Below are 19019 nucleotides of genomic sequence, written 5' to 3'. Positions count from 1 at the left end.
AAAACCTGAGTAACCCCGGTCCATCTCCATACTGCAGCCCAGTGTGCCTTATTACCCTCACCTTGACCTCCTGTCATAGCCCCCCACCCCAACTCAACATGGGTGGCGCGTCGGCCTTCTAGTTCAAGTTCCTCTTCAAGTATCCAAATGGTCCACATGTCTAGAGTAGATTCTGTTTAACAGGAACCAGATAATGCCCTCACAGGGCTAAAAGACTGGATTTGGGAAGCAAGGAGAGTATGAATACTAATAGGCCCTGGGGTTAAGCAAAACTCTTCCAGTATATCCTATGTTCATTTCTGGAAGGATGAGTTTAAACTGCTCTTAACTTTTATAAACCAGAAGGTTACAAAATATTTTGGAGCTAGAGATGGCTCAACAGCTAAAGGCGCTTAGTTGCAAAAAATATATTTCATTGTTAGACGGTAGGGAGTGTAGGAAGCTATCCCAAATGCCTGTTTTCTCCAGAAGAACAAGTCACTTGAACAGGAATAGATGGAGCTGCCTAGCTCAAGCAACAGTGTTCACAACCCTACTTTCCTATTTCTGATTTAGAGCTATGCTAAAGTCCTGCTGCAACATAGTTTAGGGGATAGAAATTGTCTGCTCTCAGCCCTTACACACTATGACTGAAACCTCAGTCATCTGTGCTAATTGCTGTTTTGTTAAACTTAGAATTACAGGTTGGGAAGACAAGTCAACTATAGGAAGCCCCATTTGTTCCACAGAGGAGGAAAGCCCATCACCCCTTGCTTATAGAGTGAGCTCCTTGTGGGAGTTCTTGGTTCCTTTGAGCGGTGATTAGAAGAGGTGAATCAAAGGGGATTTTTGAATAGTCAGCAACTCTAGCATCCATTTTGGCAAGATCTAGGATCTAATATTCTCTTTGGAACCTGGATGGAACACGAGTCCAAAAGTAGTGGTGATAGGATCCTTTAGGTCCAATGCCTCCAGAAGCACCATTCTGACCTTTGTGCTGACTACTGAAACTGGGAAATGGCTTCTCTCAGCAGCCAGGACCAGAAGAGGTCACACCCTGCCCTGGGCACTGAGCTGAGTTCTTGAGCAAGGAGTTGCTCCAGGCCTCGAAATTCTATGCATGAATGCTTCCTTTCCAAATCTTGTTCAAAGTGATGGAGCCATCTGTCCCTCTGAGGCTAGTGAGGAGGGTGAAGAGTCGCTAAGGTACGGCCTGGGGAGATGAGCTTCCCTTTTCAAAGAGTGGAAGTCCAGTACTGACTGGCTCCCACCCAACTGCCCTGTGCAAGTAGGAAAAAACAAAACTGACTCACACCCTGTCCCAACAGTGCCCCCTTCGGGGGCTTGTGTGCTCCCACCTCCTTTGTGCCTAGAAGGCAAAGGGGGCAGGTCTGAACACAAGCCTTTACGTCCCCAAACCCACCCCCTCTGAGTATTAGAGGGCCAGTGGCACAGTCCCCCACAATCCTCTCGGTCTGGCTCAAGTGATCCTCTTCTCTTCCCTTCCCGCTGGAGGGAGGAGCTATTGGTGAAGATAGGCATCCAGCCAGAGCTGCCCCGACTCCTTCAGTGAGTAGACAATGTCGGCGAAAGCGGAGAGCAGGGGCTTAGACTGATACTCTATGCCGTACTTGGCGCACAGGGACTGCACGAGGGGCGCCACTTTGTGGTAGTTGTGCCGGGGCATCGTGGGGAAGAGGTGGTGCTCAATCTGGAAGTTGAGATGCCCACTGAACCAGTCATTGAAGGCCGACTGGTGGACACTGCACGTTGCCTGGAGCTGCGTGAGACCCAGTCCACGTTGTGGTCATGATCAATGCGCATGGGGATGTGGTTCATCTGGGTCATCCACACAAACCAGTTGCTCTCTAGGAACCTGACAATGAAGAAAAGGCCCAGGAAGCCCTTCAGCCCCAGCAGCGGCATGTAAGTAAGGAAGATTCGGATGTAGAAGGTGACCATCCAGGCCAAGTCCACCCATTTCTTCCGCTGGACAACAAAATAGAAAATATACCACTGGAAGTAGAGAGGCAGCAAAGCTGGGGGCCCAATCAGGAAGAAGTACTTGTGCTGGTGGTTGTATGGCATGTATTTTTTCTTTTGTTTCCCAAGCTCCACCGAAAGCACCTTCCCCAAGGCAAAGAAGAAGGGATGCATGTTGATGTCAGGATCTTTGAGGAAGCAGTTGGGCTTGGCGTGGAACGGGAAGTGCATGTGGTTCCACCAGCTGGCTGGGGCCCCCTTCAGGTGGCCAATCACAAAATGATGTAGCAGGTGGTTCCAGGTGGAGGTGCTGAAGATTTGACAGGTGCCCAAAGTCATGCTGCAGCCAACCAGCTTGGGCCTGAACTGCACTGAGCAGCACTGCAGAGAGGAAGAAGGGCACCAGGGATGTCCCAAAGAGCCAAAGAGTGAGCCACGCAGCAACATCCAGCAGCAGGATGTGTAGCAGGTACAGCAGGAAGAAGAGATGGTTGGCCTTCATGAGGCCCATCCGCTTCACTGTGGCCCTCAGCTCCCGGAATTCATTTGTCAGCTCTTTATTCTTGGTGGGCTCAAAGCTGGGCTGCTCCGGAGACAGTTCTCCAATCAGCAGAGAGTTCATATACTTCCTCACAATGCCCTTGTTGATGTGGAATGCTATAAAATGATCCGTAGCATCCTGCCCCGCGTAGTGGCTGATGACCCGCGAGCCCCCGGGGTGCGAGCGAACGAAATTGCTGATGTTGTACACCTTCCGGTTGATCACGAGCCATCGCTCCTTCTCGCGCCCGGAGCGCTGCGCCACTTCTTCCCAAGTGAAGTAGCGCGGGTTGGGGACCGCGACCGGGGCCATAGCTGGCAGGGCGACGCCGCCTCTCCGGGGCCGGGCGGGGGGCGGCCAGGCGCACGCTCGGGGACGCGGGGCAGCGCCCTCCCGAGGCCCAGCGAGCAGGGGAGGGGGTGGTGGGAGCGTTCGGCGGGCGCACGCCCCCAATAATGAAAGTTTTTAAAATAATTTATTTATTTATTTGCAAGGACAAAGAGAGATTGAGAGAGATAATGGGCAGGCTAGTGCCTGTAGCCTCTGCAAAAAAATTCCAGATGCATGTGCTACTTTATGCATCTGGCTTTATGTGGGTACTAAAGAATCAAACTGGGGTCATTAAGATATGCAAGCAATTTCCGTGAACTCTGAGCTATCCCTCTAGGCTCAAAAGTTTTAAACTGAATAATATGAATAGTATCTTTTATGTATTGTTGAATACAAAACAAAAAGCACTAAAAATTCTGCCTTTTTAGAATTACATGGATTGCTAAATATAACAAAATATACACTTTCTGAAAGATTCTTTTCAGACTTTGACAGATAAAATATATGTTAGAATTTTTGGAAATTACAGTAGTAATATTAAACCTACAATTTCTATAAATAACTAGAGAGCAATTCATTAAAAGTCACAATTAGGGCTGGAGAGATGGCTTAGCGGTTAAGCGCTTGCCTGTGAAGCCTAAGGACCCCGGTTCGAGGCTCAGTTCCCCAGGTCCCACGTTAGCCAGATGCACAAGGGGGCGCACGTGTCTGGCGTTCGTTTGCAGAGGCTGGAAGCCCTGGCGCGCCCATTCTCTCTCTCCCTCTTATCTGTCTTTCTCTCTGTGTCTGTCACTCTCAAATAAATAAATAAAATTATTAAAAAAAAGTCACAATTACTGTTATCATGAAAGTGATTAAATGAAGTTTTGTCTATGGCAGAAATGACTATAACTCCACCACAGGAAGTAAAAGATTCTGTTATCTACAGCCTTTCATCCACTTATGCTGCTCAAGTGAATCAGACTTAGGACATCTAAGACATTGTACCCAACAGAGAATAAAGAGGAGCATGAGGGAGAAGGAAAGAAGAGGTTTTCCCTGTCTTTCATTAGTTGACCTGCTTCTAATCGCCTTACCTCCATGAAGACAATGACAGTATTGGATCACATTTACATGCAATTAGCTTATTTACCCTTAAGAGAATCAGAGGTCAACACTTTTAGTGATGAAAACAGATTTAGTAAGTATTTGGTCAGGTCATGTTTTTACATAGGAAAAATGATCTGCCATTCACACAGCATTTTTTATTTTTATTTATCATCATTATTATTATTTTTATTTTTGTATTCAGTGAATACAGTCAAGTTGGTACCATTGTTAGCCTCCTCCTCTTCTCCCCCCCGTCCACTGTGACTGTGCTTTGGTAGAACAATCAACCCCTACCAAGCCACATTCATAGCATTTTTAAAGCAATATATTTATACTAATAATGTTATTGTAAGTATGTTTTATGATATTGTTCCCAAAGAAATATAGTTGATAAATAGAATGTTTGATGAAGAAGTTTTCACCAAGAGACTGGCTAACAGGAAATTCTTTATATTATATTTTATTTTACTTATTTATTTTTATTGACAACTTCCATAATTGTAAAAAAGTATCCCATAATTCCCTCCCTCCCCCCACTTTCCCCTTTAAAACCCCACTCTACATCATATCCCCTCCCCCTCTCAATAAGTCTCTTTTATTTTGATATCAGCATCTTTTCTTCCTATTATGATGGTGTTGTGTGGGTAGTGTCAGCCACTGTGAGGTCATGGATATCCAGGCCATTTTGTGTCTGGAGGAGCACATTGCAAGGAGTCCTACCCTTCCTTTGGCTCTTACATTCTTTCTGCCACCTCTTCCGCAATAGACCCTGAGCCTTGGAAGGTATGATAGAGATATTGAAGTACTGAGCACTCCTGTCACTTCTTCCCAGCACCATCATGACTTCTGAGTCATCCCAAGGTCACTGCCATCTGAAAAGAGTAGGTTCTCTACCAAAAGTGAGAGTAGCATTAATATATAGGTATGAACATTAAGAGAAGTGCTTACTGGGCAGTTTGATGAGCATAGTATATACATTTAGCCAGAAAGCGGCAGACGTTACACCCCTAGGGCTCATGACTACCCCTGTTATAGGTTTTCAGTATGAGGGAATTAGTTGAAGTAATTTACACTAGAAATTTGAGGCCTCTCGAGAGATTTTGTTTCTTTCCAACAATCACAGAATCTCATCAAAGGGGGCTACACAGAAGTCAGATCTGAAACCTATTCACATCCTATCCTTTGCCCTTTACTGTTGTCTTCATAGAACTTACTAGGCTGAAATCACTTGCCCCTTTCTACATATACCATCTTTACCTTGACTTACTGGCTAAGTGTTCTAGAATTTATGCATTTATGATACTGGTTTTGACATGTCTGTCACTTCATAATTCTGAGTACAATAAGGTAGTCTCATACAGGATTTTTCTTTCCAGGCCTGTATTATGTATCTTATCTTTGTGGCAAAATACCCAAGCAAACAACTTAAAGAAGGAAAGGTTTATTTTGTTCACAGTTTCAGAAGGCTCATTCTATCATAACAGGGTGCATATGCCAAAAAGGGCAGCTCACCTTTGCCAGGGTAGTAGACTGAGCAAAGGGGAATCCATGCTGTACTCCAGTACCTTTCTCCTTTTCTCTTTTATTTCTACTTGTGCTCCCAACCCATGGGCCAGTGACATCTATGTTTAGGGTGATCTTTCTCCCTTAGTTAATCCTCACTATCTCCTAGGTGATAATAAATCAAGTCAAGTAGACAATGAATATTAATTATAGCAAGACCATATTTTATGTAATTTTTACATGAAAAATAATCCTAGCCTCTCAAAGTACACTGAAAAATATTTATTGTAATATAAATTAAAAGGTAAATCATTAAAATAAGCATGCATCAAAGCATGGAAGGTCATATTTCAATTTGCGAAGTAAGGTAGACAAAAAATTTAAAAAAATGGTTTTACATGATTAATAAATCTACGTCTGCTATGTTGTCAGAAAATAAAAAGAGAATAAAACAGCAAGTTTGCATCTTTTCTTTTTTAATTAATTATTTTATTTTTATTATTAGATATGGAAATATTTCATATGTAAACATCACATGTTGGTACCATCCTTTCCCTCCTCCCTGTCCCTTTTCTGAAGATGACTTCCTCATTGGGGATGCAGGTCAACCCCATGGGGATTGTGGGTCATGCATTATGGGGCAGCAGTCAGTTATCGGGAGAGGCAATGTCTCTGTGCAAAATGTTCCAACTTGTGGCTCTCGCAATCTTTCCACCCCCTCTTGTGCAACATTACCTGAGCCATGGTGGGAGTATTTTAAGTCTACTTCAGTGATGGGCACTTAGGAGCATCTGGATCTATGGATTGGTAGGTTTTGAGTGCCCTCAGTATTTTTCTCCATCACCCTATTGCTGGTATCAGCTTAACCAAGAAAGCAGCATTCTTGATTATTTTCCCAATTTTCCTATGATTTCAGCTAGGGCCGGGTGGAATGTGCTGGGTCTTTTTTTCCTCAAGTCCAGTTCCCAAGTGAAAAAGAGAAATAGATTCTCCAATGGAGAATGAAGTCAGCACCAGTTAAATGGAATTATTCTTTGCATTGTCAAGCTCCCACTAACCTTAGACTATAAAAGCCTCTAAACCCTTTTAATTCTCTTTAAGTTTGTATCTTTTCTGAATATACCATGGAGGAATATTGTAACTACAGAACAGCTCCTAGCTGTGCTCTATTGGCCACCAGAGGTCCTTCTAGAGCAATACAAGAATCTCCGTTGATAACCACTTTATTCTTTCTACTTCTTTTGTCTTGTACTTTTATCATCATTTGCCAAACTTCTGACAAATGACTATACTTTTCACAACAGAAATCACACCACACACCCACACACATATCCAGTTCTAGTGAGAACTTACTTGAATGAAGGCATACTATAATGAATAAACAGTGAGATGCCAACTACATTCTCAATATATTATCTTTATCATAAGACAACATCCTGGTGCAATTTATAACATTGTAATGGTCCAATAATTTTTCTAGTCACATTATCAAGGCAACTGACCTTAGTTCTGTAAAGTACAAAAAGATACATTTCTGAGTGAACCTGATATCAGAATAAGGGTGAAGGAGATAGACACTGAGGACACTCAACTCCTACCAAATCAGAGTTCCAGAGATACAGAGACTCCTAATGGCTCGTCACTAAAGTAGGCCTAAAACAAACCCAACATGGCTCAGGGAATTTTGTGGAAGACGGGGCAGAAAGATTGTTAGAGCCACAAGTTGGGACATTACGCACAGATACATTGTCTCTTTCCTAAAACAGATGGCTACCCCCACAATACATGACCCATAATCCCCATGGGCATAACTGGCATCCCAATAAAGTGGGTCCCTTTGGGGGGCAGGGATGAGAGTATGGATGTTAGCAACATGTGCTGTTTACATGCTGAGTATGTCTATAACTAATAAAAAAGAAAAAAAATAGCAAATAGAATTATAATGCAAAAACATGTTTGCATACTTAGAAACATACATATTAGACATATAAAATGAGTAAATGATAAAACATGAAGTATGTGAGTAGCTTTTAGATAATAATATCCACATTATACTTTTGATGTAGTATATGTACTTTTTTAATACTTCATAAAACTAGGCTGAAGAAGCTGGATTCCAATGTCAGTGAAGAATAGCAGCAGCAGAGTAGATAAACTGACCAGCAAGGGTCAAAGGCACATGAAGGGATAGGCTGCCATCAAAGGGATTCCTATTCTGGGGGAGGTGTTTCCTTCTTAGTTAATCCTTCTTAAAATCCCCCAAAGATGTGTCTCTTACTTGATTTCTGATTCAATCATGTTGACAATAGAAATTAACCATTTTCCTCCCCCCATATACATACATACATACACATGCATGCAAAAAAATACACGTGTGAATATGCTCTGCTAGTAAGAAGGTTTCTTAGGTTCTTGGCTATCACTTAGCATACATAGTATTGCCTTTAAATCTTTGTATTATGTATTAATAACTGTGGTAATTTGAAAATGCATGGCCCCATAGATTTAGGTGTTTTATTAAAATGAAACTTTTAAGCCAGATGTGGTGGAGCACAACTTTAATCCTACCACTTAGGAAGCAGATATAGGAGGATCACCATGAGTTGAAGGCCACCCTGAGACTACATAGTGACTTCCATGTCAGCCTGGACTAGAATGAAACCCTACCTTGAAAAACAAACAAGCAATAAAACAACACAATCAACAACAACAAAATGAAACTTTTAACTTGGGTCTCTAGTCACCTGGTTGGAGCAGGTATTGAAAGGCCCAAGAATTCAGAAGCCCAGAAATACTATCACGCTCCGAAGGGAGCTTAAGTGGGCCCCTGCATACCTCAAACTCCAGGCTTTACTCTCTATTGGAAGCAAGTAAAGAATCCCTCTTCTCATTATATCAGAGCCTGCTCCTAATATAAAACTAGGTAAAAAGGGCATGAGATAGCCCTCAAGGATGGGAAATGAATAATAAAGTGAACCACTTATTTGGTTTCTGTAAATAGCCTGCACCATAAGCCCTAATAGCCTGCACCTTAAGCCTTAGTAGCCTGCACCATAAGCTGTAGCAGCCTGCCTCAGACCACCAAGGTCATAGGAGACTGGTACCACACTCTGTATCATATAGTGTTATTTTAGTGGGACCTTACTTGTAGCTACCAAAATACAGTCACTTTATAAATATAAAATAATTGATGAGAATTTACAGATAATCTGAGGAGTTTTCAAGTAAAAAAAATAACTGAAATTTGATCTTCAGAATATTAAGAAGTCATCTACTTATTTTTAACAGATTAATGTAATAAGATTCTATATGTAATCTAGAATGTTGAAAGGATTTTTTTATTATTGTATTTCCCTTTTCCATGTATGAAATCTTTCTGAAAACTAGCCAAACAGGTAATTCTCAGTTCTTCTAAGAATTAATCTCTGTGTCAGAGTTTGTCATAATCCCTTGCAATTTAAAGATGCCAAACTGTTTTTATTAATCAAACAATCCTTTTCAGAACCTATTCTTTACAATTTATTATGATAGGGACTTTAAGACAGACATGATGTCCATCTTTGGTGATGATTCAGAAGGGGAAGTTAATGCTCAACTTATAAGCAATATATTGTTGTGCCACGACCCCTGACCAGGAGCGAAGACCCCCGGTCACCCAGGAGTCACCTAGAGGACCGCCACAGAAGCCGAGACACTCGAATGTAAAAGCAACAGGTTTCTTTTAATGTCAAGCTTAAGCAGGGACTCAATCCACACAGACTGACGCAGCGGGAGTGGGAGAGAGCCTTGACCTTCTAAAAGTAGGGGTTTATAAAGGAAAAGAGTGGGAAGGGGAAAAAAGGGTTACATCACATAGCATCTTTTAAAATGATTGGTTCCAAGAAGGTACGCGTGGGAACATTTCTAGTTGTTCATCTCTGGTCAGCAGACTGCTTGCAGATCCTATCTTTTGCAAGGGGCCGGAGGCCCCCAGAGCTAAGTATTTCTGGAATGTCCTGTTGAGCAAGGGAGCATGAGTTACAGAAGCAAAGGTCGGCACTTTAATCAGTTAGTTCCTTATCTGAGCCGAGCCCGGGATCCTCCTTTGTTCACAATGGTTTGTTCTACAATGGCAGTGTCATTGTTTAATTAGTTACATGTTATTTCTTTCTGGTCTCTCAATATGACTCCACAAAGTCACCTGGCCTTTCCAAGCAACTCATTCTCTCCATTGTCTCTCTAGGGGACCATTTTCTTTCACTGCCATTTCCTGATGCCTGCATGGGCTGCATCTATAATAATTCCTCCTGTGCTTTAGAAAGAAAACAAAGAAGTGCTTGTAAAAATTGTTGAAACTAATAAGAATATTCAAATAACTTTAGTGGAGTTTCATGAGTGCTAAAAAGTGCATATTAATTTAGTGGAGAGATCAGGTACCCTAGTAATCAAGTGATTTATCTTAATTAATTAAGATGTTTACTATATTCAACATTCTCAGAATAAGTAATAAATGTAATAGATATGATCTCTAATTGTTCCACAAATGTTATAATCTAATGGGAAAAAATCAAACAAATAAGCATATAGTAATTTTTAAAATTTTACTTTTCCTTAAAAGTTTTTACAATAATTCTATTTATTTATAAAAGCTCACTCACTGTTTTATTTTGTATTTTACTTTTTATAGTAGAAATAGGCTTCTTATATTATTAACTGTTAGATGTTTTTATATTTTTCTAGAAAGACCAGGGATTGATCTTTAGTAATTTACTTCTTTTAGTAAATTACTTCTAAAGATAGAAATATTACATTCAATGTGTTGATAAATATATCATTTAATTTATTTGTTGTTTAGGATAGGAACATATTGTATGTTTTTGATTTTTTTGAGATTGTATGAAAAGTTAATTGGTTAAAATTATGAGGGGGAAGAGTGATATTCAATGCTGCCTCCCAACACAAAGTGGCTGTGGTATTCATGACCTCACAGTGGCTAATGCCACCTACAAAAGATCTGCATTATAGGTGGAGAAAAATGATGACAATAAAAAAAAGCAATGAGTGACTACTTGTAAAGAAGAAGGGATTCAGAAAAGGGGAGAAGGGGAAGGGAAAAGAGAGGGAATTATGATCATGATATATTGCTAATATATATGGAAGTTTTGAATACAAAGTTAGAAAAGAAAATAATAGTTGTTTGAATAAAAGTAAGATTTTAAATATGTATTTTTCCTCTAATTAACCTATAATCCTAACAGAAAATATATTATTCATCAATTTTGATTTGCTTAATTTTTTGCTTAATTTGGGAAGAAGTCCATCATAGAACATTTTTATGATATTATTTTGATTATCTTTCCCCTTGACATTGAATTTCTAACTTAACATATTAAATTTACTAAAATTTCTATTCTTTTTAATGACTGTAATATGAATTTCATATCTATGCCTGCTGTCTTGGAAAATTGTTTTTATATCTGATGAATATTGATTAAAATAAGTGTTTCCAATGTTGTTTTCTCTGGTCCATGTTGAATGAAGAAAAATTGTCTTGGGCCACACATTAAACATACAAACACTAATGAAAGCTGATGAGGCAAAAAGAACTCTGCACAATTTTCATGATAGGCACCAGCCAGATAAACAAAAGAGTCCTCATATAATAATTCTAGTTGTACAGCCTGTTAAGAGATTTGTTTTAAACTGAACAGGTCTCATGTTTATAATAATTAATAAGTATCACAAATATATCAGGTAAAACTGTATTATTTTTATATTTTTTAATCATACAAGTCATAGAAAAGAAGACAACATAATACTAGTGGGATATTTGCCATTTTATGTGAGAAACTACTGCATCAATATCATCTGTGTTGACAATGGACATAAGGAAAATCACATTAACATATTTTTACTGCCGTGCATAAATCTATTGATTTACTTGTATCTTTTAATGGAAATGAGGAAGCCATTTCTACAGTGACATATTCATCATCAACACTTCTAACAAAAATGACATACTTAGCCATATTTGCAGCATAAATTACATTCATCATCAAACATGAAAATAAAAATTAGAAGCTCCAATCTTTCTATTTTTTTTAAATTTTTTAAATTTGGTTTATTTATTTGAAAGTAACAGATAGACAGAGAGAAAGAGGCCCAGAGAGAGAGAGAGAGAGAGAGAGAGAGAGAGAGAGAGAGAGAGTGAGAGAGAGAAAGAGAGGAGAGTGGGTACACCAGGGCCTCCAGCCACTGCAAACAAACTCCAGACGTGTGCGCCCCCTTGAACATCTGGCTAATGTGGGTCTTGGGGAATCGAGTTTTGAACCAGGGTCTCTAGGTTTCACAAGCAAGTGCTTAACCACTAAGCCATCTCTCCAGCCCAGAAGCTCCAATCTTATTTCGATAGATATTCCAGTACCTTCAGTTTGCCTGGCTATAGTCTGGAGAAAGGAACTGACTTTAGATATGTCACCCTTTTTTTCAGGGTATAATGTTACTTCCATGTTTTCTATAGATTGAATGAAATAAATTCCCATCATAGAGGGTTTTAATATCTTTGCTATTAAGCATGGCACCATATAACTCATTTTTATAATAAAATATGTCTGAGTTGAAACTTAAAAAAAATCTTGTTGAAAAGACAGGTCTTTTTTTTTTTTTTCTTTCTTTCAGTTCCTCTTATATCCTCACAACAGGATTCTTGATCTGCACAGAGTTTGCAGCATGTGTTTGCACATGTATCATCAAGTCATTGTCTTTGAGACATATAATTTCCCTTCAAATAAAGCACAGTGTGTTACTGTTTGTCTTGATTACAAAGAAATTACCTCTCTACTTTTCCTTGAACAGTCTGTCTTCATCTATAATTTTTCTTTTGGTGGGTAGCTTCAGATTTTTCAATATTCTTATAGACCATACATTGATTAAAATATTAAAAAAAATAATACCTGGAGAGATGGATAATGGGCTAAATGTGCTTCCCATGGAAGCATGAGGATTTGTGGGACCTGATACCACCAAAGTTCAATTTCTTCATACTCACATATATACAGCAAGGTGTGACCACACATGCCTATAATACCAATCTTATGGCAAGCAGCCACTGCAGAATTATTGGGGCTCAACCTTCAGAACCAGTAAGACTCTCCATTTCAAGAAAAAAAAAAAAAAAACAGTCTGATAAGCAATGTAAAGGGACACATAAAATTATCTGGCCTCCGCAGGAATGCACAGAATGCTGCATCATTACATAACGCAGATATGCAACACACACACACACACACACACACACACACACACACACACACACTCCACCACCACCACCACAACTACATACATACTTGCCACACAAATACAAAAATAAGTAAACTAAAAATACACAAAGCATTATATTTACTTTTATTGTATAAAATAATTTACAGGAAAATAGAAAGCAAGATTTGAGCACATGCATACCTCTTCTGCTAATGTATGATGAACCAGATGGAGTACTGTAAACCACAGTCTGAGACTAAGCTGAGGTAAGGTGTGGCAGTACTCTTAGTTCTCACATAAGAACTCTTGACTATCTTTTTAATGCAATTACAGACCCAGAGTTGCCTGCAGAGAGGCAGGAATGTGGTTGAACATGAGAGTCTGGGAGTTCCAGAAGCATGGATCAGCTTTGGAGTGGAAAAGTACCAGAGTTGATGGCTGTGCCATGGTTTCCTACCAAGTGCTTCCTCAGCAAACTGGTATGTCCATGCCCCACGGATAGAGGGCTGGAAACAGGTGTGCTCTTGGGTCCAAGAACTAGTCGATAGATAACCCACCAAGGTCATCTTTGAGTTTTCCCTTCCCTCTTCTGGATGTCTCTCTTACCACCTAATCTTCTCTACCTTGTGGTCTCTGTGCCTGTGATACTATTTCAAATTACCTCCATGTCCTGCTGTGAGCTCTTCTTCCACACCTGAGAGCAGAGTATTTTTGCCTCATGTCTGGAGACAGCATAGTCAAGGCAGCTCACCAAGGGCAATGATATTTATAAATAAAACAAGACCTTCAAGAAGGCAAGTGAACTGGCCAATGGCTAAAGCCAGGTGGAGCCTGCAGGGTGCCTGAAGAACTTTGTAAAATGCATGCTGTGTATCCATGTCAACATGATGCCAGGCATGGACCTTGATGGGGCTGGAAACAAGTACATTTCAACCTCTTCTCCAAGGGAGCATCATGGCTGCCAAGTCCAAGATGAGAGCTGTGAAGCCAGGCCTCAGAGATATGTTGAAACTCCAAGTTTCCCAAATAAAGTTAAAACTGGTGGAAAATATATACAAATCATGCCATGACTTGCAGTGTTAAGTTAAAACATTATTGATAATCATTGCATTTTACTTTAAAAGTCACCACAGGTAACATTTGATGATACCAATTCAACTATCTGAGCTGAAAGCTAAATGCCATTTTAAAATTGTTGCCATATATGCAGACAACTAACAATTGAGTTACAAAAGGAAAATCACAGAGAAAATCTCATAATGTTTTAAGTCACTTTACAGTTGTCTTTGTGCATAATGTCCCAACTTATGGCTCCGACAACCATTCCACCCCTTCTTCCGTAAAATTCCCTGAGCCATGTTGGGTTCGTTTTATGTCTACTTCAGTGATGATGTGGTCTTGGGAGCCTCTGTGTTTCTGGATCTCTGGTCTGATAGGGGTTGAGTGTTCTCTGTGTCTATCACCTTCACCCTTGTACTGATACCTGGTTCGACAAGATAGCAGCACTCTTTCTCATTTCCCCAATTACTCTGTGGTTTTAGCTGGGCCTCAGGTGAGGTGTGATGGGCTGATTCTCTCCTCAGGTTCTGAAACCATCTAAAAAAGAGAAGCAGATTCTCCAGTGAAGAGTGAAGTGAGAACCGGATAAATGGGATAACTCTTATTATGCTCGAACTTGGAGCAGATCATTGTTAGCGAACTCACCCAATCACAGAAATACAATCATTGCATGGTCTCATTCATCTGTGGCTCCTAACCTGGATCTGCCTGAGATGCTGACGTAGCTAATAGGCATGTGGAGGACCTGTAATAGGGAGGATGGTGTCAGAGGGGAGGATAAGGGTGGAGGGGGACATAAAACTGGACCCAAATGGAATTGGTACCATAAAATACTATATCCTGGAAAACAGACTAAAAGATGGAACCTTCATCAGGTCCTTAGAGGGAACACCGGAATCTGAAAGGGTCCTGGAGAGTGTATGATGAAGACTACCTTCATCTCCTCTCTCTCTCTCTCTTTTTTCTTTCTCTTTTATATTACCTAGCTTTTTCTTTCTTCTTTTCCCTTGGCACTGGCCTGTTAACTTCCTATACCAGGATGTGGATAACATCCACAATGAGCTGGTGATCAGAGAGACCTACAAGGTTTCCCAAAAGAAGAAAGACTTCTATCAGAGCACTTGATTACCCACCAAGGTTAATGGTAAGACCCTACTGCCAAAGACACCATATGCTGTTAGTACAGAACATGGACAGACCTTACCTTATGAATTTTATAAATAGCTTTTAGTTTCAAAGTTGGGCATGGTGACTTATAAACCCAGTACTTGAGAAAATGAGGCAAGATAATCATGATTCTGAGGCCTACCTGGTCTCTATAGTGAGACAGAGTTTCCAGAAAATGAAAATATGGGGCTATAGAGGTGGCTCAGCAGTTAAGACACTCGCCTGAAAAATCTAAGGACCTGAGTTCAATTCTCCAGTAGCCACATAAAGCCAGATGCACAAGATGGCACATGCATCTGGATTGCCTTTACAGTGTGGCTAGAGGCCCTGGTGTGCCCAGTCTCTCCTCTCTCCAACATATAAATAAATATTTAATTATTTAAAAAAGAAAAGACTATTTACAACTCATTAATTTTATGAATTCATATTTAAATTAAATAGTAAACTATTTTCTTTCAATATCATTGCATACAATTAAAGTTTAATTGCATGTTTTTATTTACTTTTTTTTCTGGTGGAAACATGTTATTATAAACTTCCTAATAGGAAGACAGGAAAATATCTATCCAGAAAAGCTATCTGAAAACCAAAGTTCTCTGTTCTGGAGACTTTCTACGTAGTATAAGTTAACCTAATATGTAGGTTATCAAAATGGTTTGTTTGGCTATTGTCCATTTCTATGCTTTGAGATTCCGCCACTTTACTCTGCAAGTAACTCTACCTCCTGCACTGCATTCTGTGATTCATCCACTTTTTTCAAATGAAGGACACAAGGACTGGTGAGCAAAGGGAGTCCAGAGGAAAACTCACTGATAGATAATAAAAATTGCTGGTGTTACATAGAGTAGGGGTATGACTATACTTCACAATAACTGATATATATAGATGTTGATGGAGATAACATACATACATTATATATATATATATATATATATATACATACATACATATATATATATATATATATATATATATGTATGTATACACATATATGTAGATAAGTTGACAGATTTAGATAAAAATCCAGAAAAGATGAAAGCCTTAAAACACAGAGAAATGGTGAAAGGGAAATTTTAATTATCCTGATTCTATCAGTATATGATGATGTACCATGAGTTGAAATACTATATTCTATCAACTAGTATGTATGATTTATACTCATTATTAAAAATCTCAAAATCAGTCCATAATTTTAATTAAGCACTAAGATCCAGATACCTGCTACCCTTGTTTCTCTGTATTTCAAAAGAGATTCAAAAGGGGAAAATGTTAAAAGAAAATGCATTTATTTACAGTTTGGTCATTTGTTGAGACTACTAGCTTCTCTCTACCTTGTTACTATTTTAGAGAAAAGATGGAACAAAAGCCAAGATATATACATATGCTAATTTTGCTGTCCATTATAAAATGGCATAAAATTGCATTCTGGAACGTGAGTTTCACTTGTGGCACTGAGGTTTTAGTTGTTCTGTCTACCATAAGTTTCCCTGGGGAATTTTAACTCTGTGTTGCCTTGTGTTACAGTCCTTGTTCCAATCTGTAGTCTTTCCTTTTCACTCCTCAATCTTGAGGAAACTGGGATGACATGCTATCTATTGCTAGTCTGGTATGAAAAAAATCCTAAAATGGAGCTCTGCTTGAAAGAAATATAAACAGAATACTACTATCAACCAAGTTTATCATACATATAGTTGGTATCAAGTAACCACATATAAGAATCCCTTTCTGGTAGCCATTTGGATTTGGTTATTTTCAGAAGGGATGTCACAAGTTATTCCATTTGACTGTGACTGTTTCCCCTCTTATCTCTGAACAACTCTCTCCAGAAACATTTGTGATTATTCATAGTATAGTTCAGTTTATATAGTCCTTCTTTCCTGAATTATTTCTTTTTAAAGTTTTTCCAGGCTTTATTCCATGTTGCAGAAGAATGGCGGTCAGGGAGACATTGCCCAGTACTATATTCAATGGCCAAGTTTGAGCAATATTCTTAAAAACTGTTCAATACAATAGCTTCCTAATTGAGAGAATTGAACCATGAGTGCCATCATGATTTTGTATCATAATATCAACAAACATTAAAATATAATTACAGGGCTGGAGGGATGGCTTAGCGATTAAGGCATTTGCCTGCAAAGCCAAAGGACCCAGGCTCAATTCCCCAGGACCCACGTGAGCCAGATGCACAAGGGGGTGCAAGTGTCTGGAGTTTGCTTGCAGTGGCTGGAGGCCCTGGCATATAGCTGTACCAGGACTGAGTGATCAGTGTTTACTTTTTTAGCTATAACATTTTTACTCTCTGGGATATGAAGTGCTTGTGAATGTCTAATCATTTGTCCTCAAATTATTCTTGTGATTGAGAACATACCTATGTCAAAAGGTGGGCTGGATAAATGGCTTAGCTTTTAAGGTGCTTTCCTGTGAAACCTAAGGACCCAGGTTCAATACCACAGAACCCATGTAGGCTAGGTGCACAGGGTGGTACATGCTTCTAGAGTTAATTTGCAGTGGCTAGAGGCCTGGTGCACTCATTTTCTCACTCTGTCTCTCCCTCTTTCTCTTTATATCTCTCTATATATCTCTCAAATAAATTTAAAAAGTCATTAATTTTTATTTGTATGGCACCAAACAGATAAAGCATTTTCCATCTTTGCAGTTTAGGAAACCTGCATCCTGCAGGACTGTAGACATGAGAAGAATTCACAGTCATAATTAGAAACAATTTACTTTTGAATCAGAATTTAGAATACTTGAAATGTGTACATTTGTTATTTTTTCATGAAAAAAATCACTATAAATAGGCCTTATCCGATACACAAATGAATATCACATATGTGATAGCTTTAATTAAACAGTGATATATGATGAGCATGCATGTTCCTCCTCCACAAATTGACTTCTGCTCTCATAGCTCACAACCAGCAATCCCATGGTGAATACCAGCAATCCCACTGAGGAGGCCCTTCAGTGGAGTGGGGGCAGGGATGAGGGAAATAATGGTACCAACACATGATGTGTCCATAAAAGTTTCTACTTTGATAATAATAAGAAAATATTTTAGCTCACAGAGATTTCTAAATGAGCTTTGGTTCTGTTGAAAGCCTGATAAGGGGCTGGGGAAATGACACAGAGGTCAAGAATGCTTGAGTGCAAGCAAAAAGACCTGAGTTCCATCACTGGCACTCATAAAAGAAATAGCTGGGCATATCCGTGCATGTCTATAACCCCAGGTCTGAGAAAGATGGAGACAAGAGAATCACTGAGATTTACTGCTCAGCCAGTCTGACCAAAAATGACAACTCAAGGATTGTTTTTTCTGTAAAATGTTTCTTTTCATACTAAGTAGAAACTTTGTATGGACACATCATGTTGGTACCCCCTTCCCTGTTCCCATCCCACTGGGGGCCCTCCTCAGTGGGACTGCTGGTATCCACTATGGGGTTGTAGGTCATGAGTTGTGAGAGCTGCAGTTAGTCATTGTCAATGTGTGGGGGGCGAAGGGTGGGCAATGCCTCTGGATATTCCCTACCACCATGTGGCTCTTATAATCTTTTTACCCCCTCTTGCCCAAAGTTTCCCGAGATGTGGTGGGTGTATTTTAAGTCTACTTTGGTTGTGCTGTCATCAGCTTCTGCCTCCATACATTTTGAGTATCCACATTGTCTCCCTCACCGTGGGGTAGGTTGTGAGGTCCACATTGAAAGCAACACTCTTGCTCCTCTCATCAGTTACTCTTGGTTTCAACAGGGCCCTACCTACTGCGTACGGTCGGGGTGGTTCATCTCCTACTAGAAAGCCAGTTATCTATTTTTGTTTTCTCAATATAATTTTGGTTGTCCTCAGTTGCTGGGCTCCTCCCTTGTGGGTAGGTAGTGCTGAGGAGGGACCAGGCCTGCTGGTTCCTCCCAAGGGGTTGAGAAGGAAGATGAGTGTCAGATGACTCAGAACCTCTCCTAGTCACTGGACAAAAATCACACTGAGTCAGGAACTCACAGGAACTCGCTTTATTGTTACAAGCAGTTGCCTATATAATGTTGGGGATGAAGGCGGAGATTCTAGGATGGGGGGAAAGGTAAGGGCCAATAGTAAACTATGACTATTAAATAATTCCAACAACTACGTGGAAGTA

General features: G+C 39.8%; 1 pseudogene; it reads right to left on the bottom strand.

Moving 5' to 3' along the window:
* Positions 1 to 1083: 1083 nt before the first annotated feature.
* LOC101594785 lies at positions 1084 to 11433 on the bottom strand (annotated as a pseudogene).
* Between the last annotated feature and the right edge of the window lie 7586 nt (positions 11434 to 19019).

The sequence above is a fragment of the Jaculus jaculus genome, chromosome 2, assembly GCF_020740685.1.
Source record: "Jaculus jaculus isolate mJacJac1 chromosome 2, mJacJac1.mat.Y.cur, whole genome shotgun sequence".
Lineage (NCBI taxonomy): Eukaryota > Metazoa > Chordata > Mammalia > Rodentia > Dipodidae > Jaculus > Jaculus jaculus.
The sequence above is the reverse complement of the archived record's forward strand: the minus strand, read 5'-3'. Positions and strand labels throughout refer to the sequence as shown.